The sequence below is a fragment of the Crocuta crocuta genome, unplaced genomic scaffold (genome assembly GCF_008692635.1).
Source record: "Crocuta crocuta isolate KB4526 unplaced genomic scaffold, BGI_CrCroc_1.0 scaffold127, whole genome shotgun sequence".
In the NCBI taxonomy this organism is placed as follows: Eukaryota; Metazoa; Chordata; class Mammalia; order Carnivora; family Hyaenidae; genus Crocuta; species Crocuta crocuta.
The window spans coordinates 8,941,392-8,958,483 of NW_027532008.1; the positions used below are offsets into that span (position 1 = coordinate 8,941,392).

Genomic DNA, 17,092 nt, shown 5'->3' on the forward strand with positions numbered 1-17,092 from the left:
GCGGTGCGGGGGGGGGTGTGTGGGGGGGGGGCGCGCGGCCCGTGGCCCCCGGGGCTGGGCAGTCTCTTTCTCCAGGGAGCGCAGAGGCAGGTGCCCTCCAGTCCGCCCAGAGGCTCCCCTTGCTTGCAATAAGGAGTCTGCGCTTTAGAAAGGGTGCAGGGGTGAGGAATGAGGCCGTCCTCTGTTTTGGGGTCATTGGCCCTCGTCAGGCAGACGGTTTGCGGTGGCCGTGTCGCCACATCTGTCGCCGCCTTCCCGGGCCCCTTGCGCTCACAATTAAGGTTCATTAGAGACCCTGTCAGTCACATCGTGCCCAGAACCTGCCTTCCAGAGGCCTGGTGAGGGGCTGCCGCCGGGCCCTCCCCTTTGCAGACGATTACCAACCGAATCCTGGGTGTGTGGTGTGCAGAAGAGGGAAGAACGTGCTTGTAAAACTCCAGACCCACTGGCCCCGGGGGGCCTGTTACCTTGTGTGTAATTGAAACCTTTGCGCCAAGACCCAAATTGGTGTTGCAGATGGTGCCGGTAGGAGCTGTGTCGGGGGAGGCTTCGGAGTCGGTTCTCTGACAGCAGGCCACTCGAGGAGGGACTCGGGGCCACATCCAGAGGAGATTTAATTATCGTTAATCTCCCTCTGCCCTCTTCCTGGAATGTGTAGGCGCACTTAATTACTACTGACTGGAAGCTACAATAACACTCTGGGTTCAGAACAAAACCCTTTAGGAGATTTGCCCCAGGCTGGAGATGATGATTCTTTATGCAAGAGGATTTCCCCTTGACCGTGCTGAACGCAAATCAGGAGAAAGGGATGTGCGTCAGGCCCTGGGACGTTGCTTGCTGCTGCTTCCCCGACACTCTCACACCCTGTCTCCTTGACCTTCCCACTTCCGAACCCTGCCTGCCGGGAGCCACGTCTCCAAGCCGCATTGCTCACCAGGCCCTCGCTGAAAGCAGGTTCAGGGCCTGATGATTGTGCACCATTGGTGCCGAAGGGCCCTCCGGTTCCAGAGCACCTGTGGGACGTGACACTGCTCGTCCGTGTCCCCGGGGTCTACACAGCGCCCGGCCGCATCCTTGATGCTAAATGGTGATTGATGATCCAGTAAACACAGCCATCCCCAGACCTTCCACACATGTTTTCCGTGTAGTTGCCGAGAGAGGGGAGAGGGGCGGGAGGCCTCGGCCCCACGTACTGGCCCCGGCAGCTGGCAGGACGGGGGGAAACCACCGCGCATCTCTAAGATGACCAGATTCACCACTTAGCTGGGTCTGGCGCACCCCGAGGACCTAGGGGACCTTGAGTAAGCTGCGTCGGCTCTCTGTGCCTCTGTTTCCCCATGTGTGCGGCACAGTGAGTTACGAATTCACCTTGTTCTCAGGCCGGGTGGGAGGACTGAAGGGAGCGCTCAGGGCAGCCTGGGGTGCCCATGATGAGTGCTCCGTGGGTCACACCAGCTGCTGTGACAGAGAAGATGGTGCACTTTCCTTACGGGCTTTTGTGACAACGGGTAGTGAGTGCAGAAGAAATGCAGAAACTGCAGCGGCCCTCCCGTTGCAGCTCAGCTGTCCTTGTAAGAAGGGGTGTGTCCCTTGTCAGCACACTCTGTGTCGTCTTGTTCGGTTGGGTTNGGGAGGTGGTGCTATCTTCCTTCGGGAAGGGGGCGGTGGGCGTGCCACGTCTTCCCACAGTGACAGGTGGGCTTTAATGCCATCACTCCTAGTCCTTTACCTCTGGGGTCTTGGCAGCAGAGGCATGAAGCAGGGGGTGTGGCTGATGGAAGAACTATGTCTGGGAGTCCGGCCCAGAGGCCGGCCCCGGGAGCGTTGGATGCAGCTCGGGCTGTTGGAGGCAGTGGAGACGTGGTCCTGTGTGCCCAAGGCAGTCACTTGTAAGGACTACCACCCATCCCCATGCAGCCTGTCGGCCCAAGGCACCTTTCGCCTCATTTAGAGCAGTCTAGCGGACATTTACTGCTACTCCCCCTCTCTGTTACTGGATTATTCTGACAGCCTCTGGACCTCCCTGTCTGTAGTCCCACAGCTGCCCCACCTGCTTATCCGCAGCCAGAGTAACCTTTCCAAAAAGCAGTTTTCATCATGACCCTCCATGGCCCCGCCTGACTCCACGCTGTCATCAGGATCAAGGCCAGAGAACTGTCTGGGTTTAACAACTCTTGATCTGACCCCGTCACCCCCTCCTCCCCCTGCCCTGCCCCGAGGCCCCTCCACTCCAACCATACTCACCTGCTAGGGTTTCCCAAAGGCCCTGTGCCCCGCCTTGTTTCATCTTTGTACGCGCTGTCCCTGTGCTGGGAGCACATCTCTGCAGCAGCTCTGCTCATCTTTCAGACCTCTGCCTTGGCCTCGCTCCCCCACCCTGTCTCTTGGTCGCCCCAGCCATGGCACTCCCCTGGACTCTCGGTGGCTCCCACTGCCCACTGCGCTCTCGGAGGGCAGGGACCTTGTCTGCTTTGTTCACCTTTGTGTCCTGAGTGCGTGGCATGTAAGGGACCCCCAGTAAAGGCGTGCCCACGCCTCTCCTAAGCGCTGGAGCCTGCGCCGAAGCACGGGGGTCAGAGTGGTTAAGTAAGATAACGTTCGTGTCCAGAGAGGCCACGGTCGTGGGGGAGCCGGATATCCGGATGGATTTAATACAAAGGTCCCGATGGAGAGGAGTTCGGAGTTCTGTGGAGGCAGCGTGGAGGGGCATCGAGTTCACCCCTGGTGGGTGGGTTTCAGGGAAAGCTGCTTGGAGCCGGCGAAGCCTGAGACAGGGTGCTAGGAAGGGAGCTCGCTGGACAAAGATCGTGTAGGAGTGTGTGTTTCCGTCCAGATTAGGACCTGCGAGTTGATGCCTAGGAAGCTTCGGGCACTGGTTCAGGCCTCGTGAGTCCCTTGCCAAAGGGCAGGTGATGGGTGCGCGTTCCCGTCTCGCTGAGGACCAGCTGTTAGTTGCCACTTTCTAGCCGCGTCATGGAAGGGACCACAGTCGATTATTTGTAGTTTTAAGCCTGGAGCTGGGAAGTTTTGCTCTGTGAGCCTGCCTGCTTCTGGAAGAGCCCCCGGCGGTTCTCTCGTGGGCAGCAGCCACCTTGCTGGCTCCGTGGATGCCGAGTGCTTTGTGGGACTGCGGTGCCACTGGCCTCTGTCTCGGGTGATCTCACAGGGACCTCGGGCATGAACATCTCTGTCCCCTCCCGGTGTCTCCCTGGCCCCCGTTGGTAACAGCTGCTGCTAGGGGCACCCACAGTTGGCTCCCAGCTGTCTGTCTCTCCTGAGCTCTTGGCTTGCGGTGGAGGAAAGGGGCGCAGAGGCTCTGCCTGTGTTCCTGATCCTTGTTACCTTTCTCACTTAGATTTGGTAACTTCTCGGAATTGCTGGGGGGCGCATAGGGCATCCTTCAAAGGAGAGCTAAGGCACCTGTGTGAGAAGACTGTGCCCCGGTCTTGATGTCCCAGGCAGAAGACAGCGACGTGGGTGTTGGCCACGTGGGGAAAATCGCTGCCTCCCCCTCGCCCCTCGGGAGCTGAATAGGCAAGCATCCCCCTGGATGGAGCTGGGGGATATTGTTTTTCTGTCTCATTACAGATCATCTGTCCCCATGCAGGATATTTAAGTCCATTAGAAATTAGAAAGTGCCATACAGTACATACAAACGAGAAGTGCGGCCCCCAGGTCTGAGGGGCTCTTTAGTTTTCCCTGGAATTACGTTTGTGTCTTCAAACACATCGACAGGGCCGCCTCAAAGGCTCAGTTGGTTAAGCCTCCGACTCTTGGTTTCGGCTCAGATCATGATCTCCTGGTTCATGAGTTGGGAGCCCCATGTCAGGCTCCGTGCTGGCAGTGGGGGCCATGCTGGGGACCCTCTCTGTCCCTCTCTCTCTCTACCCCTCCCCCACTCACACTGTCTCTGTCTCTCTGAAAAATGCATAAATAAACTTAAAAAATGTAAATAAAACACCTTGACAGAAGAGCTCTCCTGTGGCCTGCGGGACGTGCCCTCAGGCAGGAGCAGGTCCGGCCTGTCTCGTCCCTGGCCACGGCTGCCCCCTCTTGCACTAAGGGGTCGATCGCCAGGACTGCTGAAAAGGTGGCAGGAGGCGGGACCGTGGGCTTCACCCTTGGTGAGAGCGTCAAGCTGAATGCGAACTTCTTGGTCACCCCGTTGTTTCCACATTCCTTCCATTCCGGAGACCTGGCGAGAATCTGCCAATGCCCCACAGGCTTTGCAGACCTTCCCCTAATTAAAGGGCCTCCCAGCTGTGTGCACGGCTCCTCTGCCTCAAATCTCTGCCCTTTCGTGTTTGTGTTTAAAATTCCATCTTTCCAAAATGTTTGCTGCTCAGCAAGTCTCCTCGCAAGCCCCCACTTTTGTCGAGGGGAAGTCTTTTTCTCTTTGGTTTCTGTCCTGCTGTGCACAGGAGACTCGCGTCTCCTGGGGGTGGATCATTTGTGCGGGTGCCCTGTGGTGCTTTCTGTTAGACTTGCTGTGCGTGCGTTGCCGCATTGCAGGCCCTTGGGGCCCAGGCCCTTGCCCTCTGGAGGCACAAGGGACTGGGGTGTCGTTGGGGCTTCATTCTGGGCAAAATGAACAAAGAGCGTGGTCCTCCCGTGGTGCTGGCTAGTGGGCAGCAGCTCTGCCAGCTCAGGGAAGTAGTTCAGGAGGAGTCTGATCTAGGTGAGGATCACCGGTGGCAGGAGGTGGCGCTCTTCCGAGGGGGAAAAAGATACGTGGTTCCTGACAGCCGGAGCTGGGAAGCGTGATTCATCAGAAACACACCAAGATCCCTTCCTTGGTCTTGCGCTGCCCTAATAGAATTCCCCAGTGGGGGTCCCTGGGGGGCTCAGTTGGTTAGGCGTCCAACCTCAGCTCAGGTCATGATCTCACGGTTCGTGGGTTTGAGCCCTGCCTCGGGCTTAGAGCCTGGAGCCTGTTTCAGGTTCTGTGTCTCCCTCTCTCCCTGCCCCTCCCCTGCTCACACTGTCTGTCTGTCTGTCTCTCTCTCTCTCAGAAATAAATAAAAACTTAAAAAAAAAAAAAAATTCTGTTTCAGATTCTGTGTCTCCCTCTCTCCCTGCCCCTCCCCTGCTCACACTGTCTGTCTGTCTCTCTCTCTCTCAGAAATAAATAAAAACTTAAAAAAAAAAAAAAATTCCCCACTGGGAACGGGGTCTCTCTGGCTTCTGCCTTTTAGGACCCACGTGGTACCCTGTTGCCCGTGGACCCCGGGGATGTTTGGAGAGCCTCCACTGAGGAGGTCTGAAGAGCATCTCTCTAGATTAGGTCCTACCTTCTGATCGACGACAACCATGGGACAGAAGAGTGAGTCGCAAAGAGATCCCACCTGCCCAGGACCCAGGGAGTCAGAAGGGAGGCCGTGCAGCCTGGCAGGCCCTGGGCCTGGGCGAGCAGTGCCCGGGCCACCCTGCAGAACGCGTCTGGTTGGGGAACAGATCGAAAGCACTCAAGAGCAGCGTGGCATGCCTGGCCTGTCTCCCTGACGTTCAAAGTGGGCTCAGCGCGTGGGGCGGGACATGGAGCGCATCCTTCGGGAGCCTGGGGTTTCCGACGCGGGTCCCTCAGCAGTCCCTGTAAGAGGGGATGGCGTGCTCGCTGCTGGTGGCCAGGTCTCCCTCAATGACGGGAACGCTGAAGCTGATGGAGATCCTGTCGTGGGCAGGAGGGGAACACCGCTTCCTGTTGGGGTGGGGGCTCTGGGGGGTGGGGGAGAGCACTCCTGGAAGGGAGAAGAGGGGGTAGTGTAGGTTCTGTGTACAAATAGAGAGATCTCTGCAGAACTTTGAATTCGAACATGAGACAGGCGGAAGCCTGTCCTTCCTTCTCCCTCATGCTATGTCTGGGGCCTGAGGCTATGCACCCGGGAGGCAGCCCGGCTCTTGGGCACTCTCCGATCGCACACAGTGCCTCACTCAGTAGATGTTGTGTTCAGTTTTAGGAAGAACGTCACAGGCTTCTGATTAGCTCCAAAGGCCATTTCCTGGATGGTCATAGAGATAAGTACATAGACTGTCTTTTTCTTTTAACATACTTTTTTTTTTTTTTTACTGTTTATTTATTTTTGAGGGAGACAGAGACAGCATGAGCTGGAGAGGGACAGAGAGAGAGAGGGAGACACAGAATCCGAAGCAGGCTCCAGGCTCTGAGCTGTCAGCACAGAGCCCGACGCAGGGCTCGAACTCACAAGCCAGGAGATCATAACCTGAGCCAAAGTCGGATACCCAAGCAACTGAGCCCCCCAGGCACGCCTAGACTGTCGTGATCTGTGAGACTTTGCAGGATCTTAAGGCTAAAACGAACCTTGCTGGTCATCTAGTCTAGTGACTTTCAGATATTTCTTTAATGCCTGGAACCCTCTTTCAAGTTAAATCTTAACACAAAATTTGCACGGAACAGTGCTGGGCATGCCCTCTTAACCCGTCACCCTGAGCCCCTCTCCACCAGCTCCCCGTCAGGCACCTCTTCTCTGCCTTGGAGAACCAAAAGACCCATCTGATTCACTTGGTCCATTTTAGAGCTAAGGAGACTGAGGACCAACGCCCGTTTCATTACTGACCCAGCTCCAGCTTCCTGGCTGATGATGCGTCCCCTTCTCTGTGCTCTCTGTATGAATTTGTTTTGATGTGGGAAAGCTCTGGGTTGTCCGGGGCGGAGGTCCAGCAGTTACTGTGAGTGAAGGGAAAAGTAACATTGCCTCTGGCCCCCGATGCCCACATGCTTACTAACCGGGACTTAGATCACATAACGTATTTATTCTCTGCTGAAAACCTGAACTGATACTCTTGGCATTTGTATTGAACTGAGAGTTCTGTGGATGTGCCTGTGCTCTCCTCCCCACCTGGGACATTCTCTCTTGATTTCTTTTCTTTTTTTTAACAGCAGCTTTATGGAGATATAATTCACATACTATAAGACTCACTTCTTTCAAGCTGTGCGTTTCCGTGGTTTCCAGCATATTCCCTGGGTGCTGCGGCCATTCTGATTCCATGCCACCCTCCTCTGTCCAGGCGGGCGCCTCTTCTCCACCCCAGCCCCACAGGCTGGGCTGTGACCCCCCACCCCCACCCCCCCGCTCTCCCTTCCCCGGGAGCTGTGGGCAGCCCTCCTCCTCGTTTCCGTGGCCTCCCGGCCTCCCTGTCCATAGCACGTAGCACATCGGGACTTCGTTCGTGTCCCCGTCTGTCCTCCTGTACTTTGAGCTCCTTGAGGGTGGGGACGCCGTATTTAACCCCTCCTGCACTTGGGTGGGTTTTCTCTGCAGCTACAAATTTGAGTTTTATCTCTTAATGGGCCAGAGTGGAGACAGAGGAGCTTTTGATCCTGGAAGGACCCAGCCAATGAAAGGGGACACAGCGGTCCCTCCTGAGGGCAGCCCCCTTCCTCGGTAGGAAGAATCACAGATTTTTCTTGGTGCGTGCTCATTTTCTCTGGGTGACTCAGTGAAATTAAAACAAAACCTGATGAGGCATCCATCCAGTGGAAGGAGTCCAGTGGGAAACATTGTGGCCAGCCAGCCTGGATGGTTTTTGCGCTGGGGGCGGGGGGCGGGGGCTTGTTCTGGGCATGCCCCACGTAACGTGGCACGACAGTGCTGGCCTCCGGCCCCGCTCAGACACACACAGACGGCACGAACGTTTCCACTTGAAAGGAACCAGCCGCGTCGCTGGAATTTTGGGAGGCTGTTAGGGTTGTTTGGAAGTTTGTGGTCTTTTGAGAGTTTGGGGAGAATGTGTGGTGGANTCGCTTTGGGGGCCTACCTGCGCCCACTCTGGAAATCCTGTCATTGTGCTGGGACACGCAGATGCGTATCCAGTGCCCCTGCCATGCTGAGCCCTCCCGGGCCAGCCCGTGTGGCAGCTTGCTTCTGGCTTGGGCGGCACACACCCTCTGTCACACCTGTCCCTACCAGGATCGCAGTGTGTGGATTTCCACGGTAGCCTGTCTGTGGCTTTAAGGAGGGCTTACCCATGCAGGTTTCGTGTATGCGTCCTATAAAGCCCGAGGCCGGGCCCAGACCCCTGTGCAGGTGATGAGCAAGGGGGTGGATTCTTCGTTCACCTTCCACCCTGAGATGGTGCTGCTTTATCCCCGGGCCGTGGTGAGGAGGGAGGGTCACGTGGACCTAATCATGCAAACCCTGCTTCGGCCAGTGCTCCTCTCTGCCACCATCCAGGTGGTGAGCCTTCCAGGTGGAATCGTTCTGTCCCACAGCTGCTCGCCAGGCAGCAGGCCCGGGGGGGTGGGGGGGGAGAATCTGAAACAGGCTCCATGGTCATCATGGAGCCCAGCGCAGGGTTTAAACCCACGACCCTGGAGTCATGACCTGAGCCGAAATCAAGAGTTGGACGCCCAACCAACTGGGCCACCTGGGTGGGTGGCTCGGTCAGTTAAGCGTCCCACTTGGGCTCGGGTCATTATCTCACCATTTGCAAGTTGGAGCCCTACGTCAGGCTCTGTGCTGACAGCTCAGAGCCTGGAGCCTGCTTCAGATTCTGTCTTGTCTGTCTGTCTCTCTGCCTCTCCACCGCTCATACTCTTGTCTCTCTCTCTCAAAAATAAATAAACATTAAAAAAAAATTAGAGAAACTGAAATAGAGGGTGGAGACCCCCTGTCCTTCCCGTGAAATTACAGGGCCTTAGTGTAAAGATCACATTATCAATGAGTTGTTTTCCTGTAGTTTTTATCTGGTCTTTTTCCATGAAAGATTTGAAGTGATTTCTAAGAACGCAGCCAAGGCAGTAATCCCCTAACGACAAAGACTGGGAGGCAGGACCATGGAACATCCAGCAAGAGGGTCAGGGCTCTCTGCCCACGCTTGCCTCTGTATGTTGCCGAGAGGTGGNGAGCCCAGAGTCTCCATCTGCCTTGAGGTGTCCGCAGTCCTGGACATGGCTCTGGAACTCTCAGGCACACCCACCCTCACCTCCAGCCAGCCACCCACTAGCCCCCCCTCTCCAGTGGGAGAACATTCTGGAGCTTTCAGAAGATTCTAACTCTACCAGAGGGACCATGCTCCTGTGCACTTGGGCACTGTGTCACCAGCAACAGAAGCCCCTACGGCGCTAGGCCCCCCGCCCTTGTCCTGAGGAGAGAGACCCCGTCCCTGATGTGTGCAGCCCACAGCCAAGGCCTTGTGGCCTGGAGGAGTATAGGCTGGGGAGTCACTGCCTCTCTGCAGCGTTAGGGCTGCAAGGAACAGGCGGGGGTCCTTGGGCTCCCCGGGGAGAGCGGCCTGGTCGGAATGGACTGATGGGACATCAGGGCAGTGGGCTCTGCCCGGGATAATTGCCTGCACAGGCACCGAGGCCACAGTGACCTCTATCTGGGGACTTCTCTGCCTCTGGCTTCTTGAAGGTGTTTGTGCATTGTGCTCCATCCCTCAGGGAAAGGCCTTAATTAAAAGGAGCAGGCAGGTTAGAATGACCCAGAATTCTCTAGACTCCCCTCCGCCAGATGTGGACTTATAGCCCTGGCCAGGGGATGGTTAATTTAATTAGGCTCCAAGTGCCCGGTTCAGTCCCTTCGGGGAAGCGTAAGGTTACATGTGGACAACAGGAGCCTTGTGTGTGTGCCCGTGGCTGACTCACAGATAGTGATTTTCATTTTTCCTTTTAATTTGCCCTCGCTTTGTTCTGCCCCTTCCTGACCCTTCCTTTAGAAAACTGCTCTGGCCTCTTATTCCAGGCCGTGAGCTTCTAAGAAGGCAGAGCTTTGGAGTCTTGAGTATGAATGGCTGAAACCCAGCCCAGGAAGTTCACCTCTATTCTTTCTCTCGGGGGTGGTTTGGGGCACCTGCCGAAGAAAAGAAAAGGGGAAGGGACTTGTTTGCTGAGAACGTTCTTTGTCATTGATGGCATGTGAAAAATTCGTTTCTAAGTAGAACAAAGTATCTGTTGATCAAAAACAAATTTCTTAGTGTTAGCTCTGTTTGGCCAGCTTCGTTCAGACCCTGAGTGAGGGCTGTCCCCCCAGGCAACAGTGGCGTGCGTGCCTGCTGTGAGCAAGCACTGAGGCTGCTGGAGGGCACTCCAGGTACCAGGGTCTGAGCATGCAGTTCATCGTGTTTCAGTGTTTCTAAAATTGGGAAATTGTTTCTTATACTTGACGTGTACACTTAATGATATTCTTTCTCAGTTGTGCATCCTACTAAATAATCCACAGGCTTTCGATGAAGAATAGTCTGCCTTTCATTTGAGAAATACCGTTCTTAGAGTCCAGTGATGGCTGAATTAGGAGAGGGCTGGATCTGAAATTGAAGGGAGGGACAGCACCCCTGTGTGGGTGTGGTTGGGAGTTGGGGGCCGAGTAGCCTTCGGTTCAGCAGGTTCGAAGTGCCTGTTCCTCGCCAGGCTCTATGGCGGGTGCTGGGCTTAGAATCCCTGCTGAGGTCCAGGCGGGACTGGAGGGCTTCGCGTGGGCAGGGAGCCCCACTGCACAGCCCCTTCCCGGTGCTGGCTCCCTGTCCTGGGAGGGGTGGCTTTGTGGCTGCATGTGCTTCTGTCTTCCTTACACTTGCCTTGGGGGCCCCTGCCGCAGTGCCTGTGTGCTGGCTCTTGCTCCCATCGCAGCGCCCCCGGCCCCCCTTTCCTTCATTCATGTGTCATCTCTGTCCCAGCTCCTGGACCGCTGAATGCCCACAGGCCCACCCTCGTCGCTCAGGATGGCTCCTTGGGCCTTGTCTGGTCCCAGCGGCCGGAGCCAGGCTGGGAGAGCAGGCTGCGTGGGGCTGTCTTGTCTGCCACCGAGTCCATGGCACGGAGCACAGGCCTGGTGTGGGCACTCCGCATCATTAAGTGAAACGAAGGTCTCGTTGAGGTGGGTGTTGTAGCCCCAGTTCTGAGGTTAGGGAAGGGTACGCTCATCCGGAAGGTGGCAGACCGAGGATTTGAACTTGTGTTTGATTGCAAGGTTGCTGTTTTCCAGAAAGCCACATTGCCGGTCGTTTCCACCACCAGCACGGTGCATTGCTGCAAGCACTCTCTTTAGTTTTATATTTCATTCGTATTTGTATTTGTTTTAGGGGAAAGAGGGGGAAAGGTTGTAGCCTTCGCAAATATAAAAGGAGCAAACTGTAGGCAGAGACCTCTGCTGGCCTCCTGGAGCTCCAGCATCCTGACACCTCGCGGCCCGGGGGCAGGCGCCTCTGTGGCAGGGAGTGGAGCGGGCCGGCCAGGCGTCTGCCCGGCCGTGATTGCACCAACATCACTCAGCCAAGTGTGCAACCCAGCAGACAGGGTCTGTTTTCGATTCTTATCTCTCTGGTGGTGGGCTCTCGGCCAGCGGGCAGATCAAAAGATGGAATGTGTTCGTAGGGCCATGTTTTTAAAAACCGAGGGACAAGGGTGCACTTCTTAAAGACGGGGGTGCCGTGGATTAGATTATCCGTGGAGTTGAACTGGTCTGGCTTTTGTGCTTTTTTAAGGGTTCATCTCAAGTTTCTTTTTCTGGTTGAACAATTGTTTTCAACATTAATAACTAATGGAGAAGGGGAAGAGGCAAAGTAGAACCACATGGCGGCCCGGACACGAACCTCACTTGTGGCCGGAAACTTCTGATTTGTATCTCTTTTCATGGGATCGCTGTTGAGTTAGATAGTAGAAAAGCATTTGGTTTGGGGCGACGGCAAGAGTGGATGTCCTTGTTTTCAACCTAGCCGTTCTGTATGTCACATGTCCTTTCCTAGACCGCTGGCGACTGGCGCTGTGACTTTGGGCACGTTCTTTCTCCAAACGGTCCACATCTGGAGTGTCTGAGGACTAGAGGAGGTGGTGCGAGGAGCGTTTGTGACAGTCAGGTGTTGGCTGTGGCAGTCTGCTCGTCTCGATCCTCATTATTAAAGGGTCACCGGCCACTGTTGCTCAGGGCGCCCTCGCTCTACCCCCTGGGGTTTTTCTCTCCTTGTCCCAGCTCACTGTATTCCTCTCCACTGCCTCCTTCCTCCAGTCCCCCCACTTCCTCCAGTCCCCCCCCAATCAGTGAGCCCAGTGATGATGTCACTTCCTCAGGTGTAAAGAGCCGGGTGGTCCCTGGGCTGTGGCCTCAAAGGAGCTTGTGGCAGTGGAGAAATTGGCGGAGCCTCGAACTTCACCACTAGAATGGCGGCTGAAACTCTGTCCTGCTTACTGTTCCAAGTCACTGGGAATTGAGTTTAAATCCCCCCAGCAGCCAGGATTGATCCGACACCTTTGGTGTTATCTGAACATTCCTCGCAGAGGCCAGTTCGGATGGGCAGTTTGGGTTTTTTTGTTTTTGTTTTTGTTTTAATTTTTTTGTTTTTAATGTTTTATTTATTTCTGAGAGAGAGAGAAAGAGGCAGCTTGAGCAGGGGAGGGGCAGAGAGAGAGGGAGACACAGAATCTGAAGCAGGCTCCAGGCTCTGAGCTGTCAGCACAGAGCCCAACACGGGGCTTGAATCCACGAACCATGAGATCATGACCTGAGCCAAAGTCGGATGCTTAACCGACTGAGCCACCCAGGTACCCCACGGGCAGTTTGGACAGAACTATCATCCATCCGGCCCTTGGGTACGGGCACCAGACAGGGGTTCTCGCCTTCAGAGGCACCAGAGCCAATGACACACACACCCCAGGGTGAACTCTTGGCTTTGTTTGGACCTGTCCTTTCATTTAAATTACTCTACAAAGTCCTGATCCTTGAGACTTAATGTGATTTCTTCCACTCTCCTAAGCACTTGACAGGACTGAGCAGAGGGGTAGCCTTGGGGTTGAATGTAGGGAACGTGTCGGTCACTGACTGACTGCAGAGAGAAACTGCCTGTATCCTGGGTGTTGGTATAAGCCCCTCTCAGGATTAGTACCCACTGCCCCAGAAGAAGTCAGCACATGTGCAGGCGCCCCGGCCACACCATGCGTGTCGCGGGCCGTGGCCTCGGTAGGCTCACAGCATTCAGAGAATGTTAAGCAGCGAGGAAGGAGTCAAGGGATAGCCGATAGCAGTATTAGGACAGCCATCCCCAGAGCATTTGGGATTCAGCTGACATCAGTGTTACTACAGGAATTCCAAAGAATTTGGCCTCTTGATAAAGAAGTTGAGTTTGGGCTGGATTTTTAAGGGTGGTAGGATTTGAGAGAAGAGCGCGGCTGAGTTGCCAGGTTTAGCAAAGGAAACGTATGTGCCTGTTTTTGAGATTCATTTTGTATCTGAAATTAAAAATTAACTGCCTGATCCTGTATTTTCTCCAGCAGCCCTACGCGGGGGGTGTTTTTCGGTGGAGGAAGCATGTGCTAACTTGCACGTGGAGGGAGCGGGACAGGGTGGTGCAGGGAGGAGAGGGGTTAGGATGGAATGGAAGTGAGACCGGTTGGTGGGTGGCGCCAGGTCACGACTGGTGCAGCCTCGGGCAGCTGTGCTGGTACCCGTCTACGGGCGCGCCGTGCCATCCACACGTCTCGGTCCCCGTGACGACTGTCAGATCATTCTTCAGGGCACTTTATCTTTGATCAGAGAAGCAGGACTAATGGAGGGGAACAGAATACAAAAATATGGTCCCGCTTGAAAGTTTACCCAGAAGGCGAAAATGGTGCCTGCTCGGTTGAAAAATCAGCCGGCCGTATCCCATCCCAGATGCCTTCACGGAAGGGCACGTCTCTGTGCCTTCAGGAGTTCTCTGTGGTTTTCTGGGCACTGCCATAGTTTGTCAGGTACAGTTTAGATGTATGGTCTTCTGAGGTTGGTTAGTACCTGGCCATGAACTTCAAAAGTCCGGTCACTGGGGCGGCTGGATCTAGAAGCTCAGGTAATAAATATCTTGCACTCTGCCTCATGCAGAAGCTTGTGCAGATTCTCTCCTGAGGCCTGCTGCGGCCCCGGGCCCTTACCCCTCACCCCTGCTTCCCAGGCAGAGAGAGTATATGCTGCGTATCTCCCCATCGCCCCTGGAGAAAACTCTTGGGGAGGCCCCATCCCCAAGCAGGCCAGGGGCTGAGGCTCACCAGTTGCCCATGGGCCACGGTGGAGAAGAGGTCAGCCCTGCTTGGGCTTCATGGGCTTGAGTTTGTGACCAGAGTGGGAAAGACAGGAGGGGCAGGCTCCAGGAGTGGCTCTGGATGACAGCTTGTACCACAGAGCCACCCTCTGCGCTGTTGCCTTAGCCCTGTGCTCTGAAGGACAGGACTTAAAAGTGGGAGGTGTGGGGTTCCTTCCGGTTCTTCGCACTGACCTTGAAAGTTACTCTGATCTATCTACTTCGACAGGCAGGGACGGCTGGATCCCATTTTCTAGACCAGCAGCTGCCACATTGTTTGATTTCACAGGCCAGAAGCACTTTTTTTTTTAAGGCGGGGTGGGGAGGGGGAGAAGGAAAAGCAGAAAAAGAAGAGTAGGTCATTGAGTTCCCAACTTGTAGAACAAAAACCAAGTAAACCTATCATTTCATAAAATTGAGGGCATCCTAATACCCTGTCTCCGAAAAGGCATTCTTCCAATAAGGAATGAGTGCATTTAACTCTATGAGGAATTCAGTGTCGTTTAGATTTTATAGTCTTTCAATACCTGAAGTATTTTCACCAAAACAGTGACATTCTCACTACCGAGCAGCGGCTAGACTTGAACCTTGTCTCTTAGCTCTCAGCCTTGCCACCGTTGCTGTTTTCCTCGGGGTCTGTATTAATAAAAACCTGGGACTTTAAAACTCCAGTTCACTTACATCATGATTCGTATTTGAGATTGGCTGGAAGCACAAGCGAAAGCGAAATTGGTCGTTGGCGTCCATCAGAGTTCAGTTCTTGATGGCAGATTCTTTTGATGAAGATTCGTGCTGCACACCAATTTACTAACTTAGAAACAGAGCTGATTGGTGTTTGGGGTGCTTCGTGTTATAAAATTCCTCCCTCCCGTACAAATATCTCATGCCTCAGGCACTGCCGTAGGCCCTGGGGATCTAGCAGTGAACAAAATTGAAGTCCCTGCCCTGGAAAAAATCCACATTCTAAGGAAGGGAGACAGACAAATAAATTTAAAAATCATTTCAGTTAGCGTAAGTGCTAGGAAGAAATGATTGAGATAGTTCTGATCCATGGATTAACGTTTCAGATGGCATTGAGGGTCAAGCCTGTTTTAAACCAAATCCTTTTATCTTGTGAGCTTCCCTGTGTTGGGGGATGTCACTGCCAAGGCCTGGTGGGGAAGGGGAAGCAAGTGGCTCCAGGCAGAACCGAGGGCAAGAAGAACTGGATTCTCCAAGGCCCGTTTTTACCCAGATCCCGAAGAAGCCGCGTGGTGAAGCCAGGTGGGACCTGTGGAGCTGCCATCAGAGTCACAGACAGCATATGATAGCGGGTACAGAGCGGGGAGGGTGGGCGCGTCGGTGTCCGGTACCAGGGAGCACGCACGCCCTGTGCTGGACAGCGTATGGGATGCCGAAGTCTTGTCTTTTGAGATTCCCCAAATCATGATGAGCTGGTATTGTTATCCTCGCTTACAGATAGGGACACTGAGTCTTCATAGAGAAGTAAAAATGACTTGCCCAAGGTCATGAGGACAATAAGCAGCAGGGTCGGGAAGTTGCACTTCAGAGCCTGTTTGCCTATTCTCTGCCACAATCCAGGACAAATTGGGCCAGCAGTGCCGGGGCGCCACCCAGTTAGAATGGGGTTCTAGGCAGAAGTCAGGGCCCAGCAGGTAAGCCGAGGCAGTGGCCCCACAGGATGAATGGTGATGCTTAGGAAAAGGGCTTGTCATGCTGGACGGCACACAGGTGCCCAGGGCCATCTTGCCAGGCCTGTGGCAGGAAGGCAAGGCCACTTCCAAATTCCAGCGGCCTTGGGTAGAAGCTGTTAAAAATCTTCCTTGCCTCAGCCGCACTCTCTTCCGGGCTCCGTGGCCGTTGGTTGCCGAGCAGGGGGTGGGGGCAGGGAGGTTATTTGCCACCACAGTGTGCTTTGGTCATTCACTGTCCTTCCTCTTCTGTGTCTCTTAAATCAGGCTTACCATCAGAGGGGGAGATTTCTGCGGCTACCGCCTGCTTCTGGTGTGGGCCGTGGGCGGCTAGATAACCCTGGGCCTCAATTGTCTCTAACCTGTAAAATGGGGATAATACAGGCCTACTTCACAGCGTGCGTGTGAGCTCTTGGGGGTCGTCTGCCGTGTACAGAGGCCTGGTGTGGTACATGACAGATGCTTGGAGACGTTGCAGGGTACCATATTCCCGTCACCAAAACTAACTTTGATTTGCCAGCCCTATGTTGGGGCGCCCGGCTGGCTCAGTCAGCAGAGCATGAGACTGTTGATCTTGGGGTTGTGAGTTTGAGCCCCACATTCAGTGTAGAGATTATTTAAAAATTAAATTAAATTAAAAAAGGAAGAAAATGGCCCTGTTGTGTTTGTGTGTGTTTATGGGCTGGGGACACAGGCAGGCGTTGCAGGTTGTGTACAGGAGTTGGTGGTGCGCACATCTCTTGGGAGCCTAGGTGACTGGCAGTGGTCCTGGAGTCCGTGCGAGACAGGGTCACCGTCTTCCGGCCGTGCCAGCCAGGGCCCGACAGGCTGCTCGGGAGCACCCTAGGGCTTAGCAGAGGTGCCTGGAGAGGCCCCCGGAGGCTGGGAGGGGTCTTCTGGAGGAACGCAGGAGCTGCCCCCAGGAGCTGCCCCCACCGTCTGCTCCCCTGCCGAGCCGCTCTGCTGGGGATCTTCACCATGTGATTTAACTTTTCCATTTGGAAGGGCTCTTGGTGCAGTTGGCAGCCACTTGCCTGGTAAACGATATGGTGGGGCCTCCATAAACCCAGGCCCGTGAAAGGAATAAGTCAGCACATTGAAAATACAGCATGGAAGTGACTCAGGCCCGAAGGAATCCATTTCTGAAAGTGCTGCCATCCCTTCCTGGAATATTTTGGTGGAAATTGATGTTTGAGTTGGGAGGAGGAGGAGGAGCAGGCCAGCGGCCTGGTTACCAGCAGGGCCACGTGTCACAGTCGGCAGCATCCGTCCTGGGATTTGGGCCCTGGGGGGGCCCTCCTCGGTGACATGGCTCCACGTGGGTCCCCCTGAGGTAAGCCAGCTGGAGCTTGGCGCTGGGGGAAGCTGGTGTGCAGCTACCTTTGCGGCAGGTAGGG

The 17,092-nt window shown here is 54.9% G+C and overlaps 1 protein-coding gene across 6 annotated transcripts in view; it reads left to right on the top strand.

Annotated features, from left to right (window-relative positions):
• Nucleotides 1-17,092, top strand: part of CAPZB (capping actin protein of muscle Z-line subunit beta) — a 133,460-nt gene that overhangs the window by 76,621 nt on the left and 39,747 nt on the right. The gene's annotated exons all lie outside the window — the stretch shown is intronic.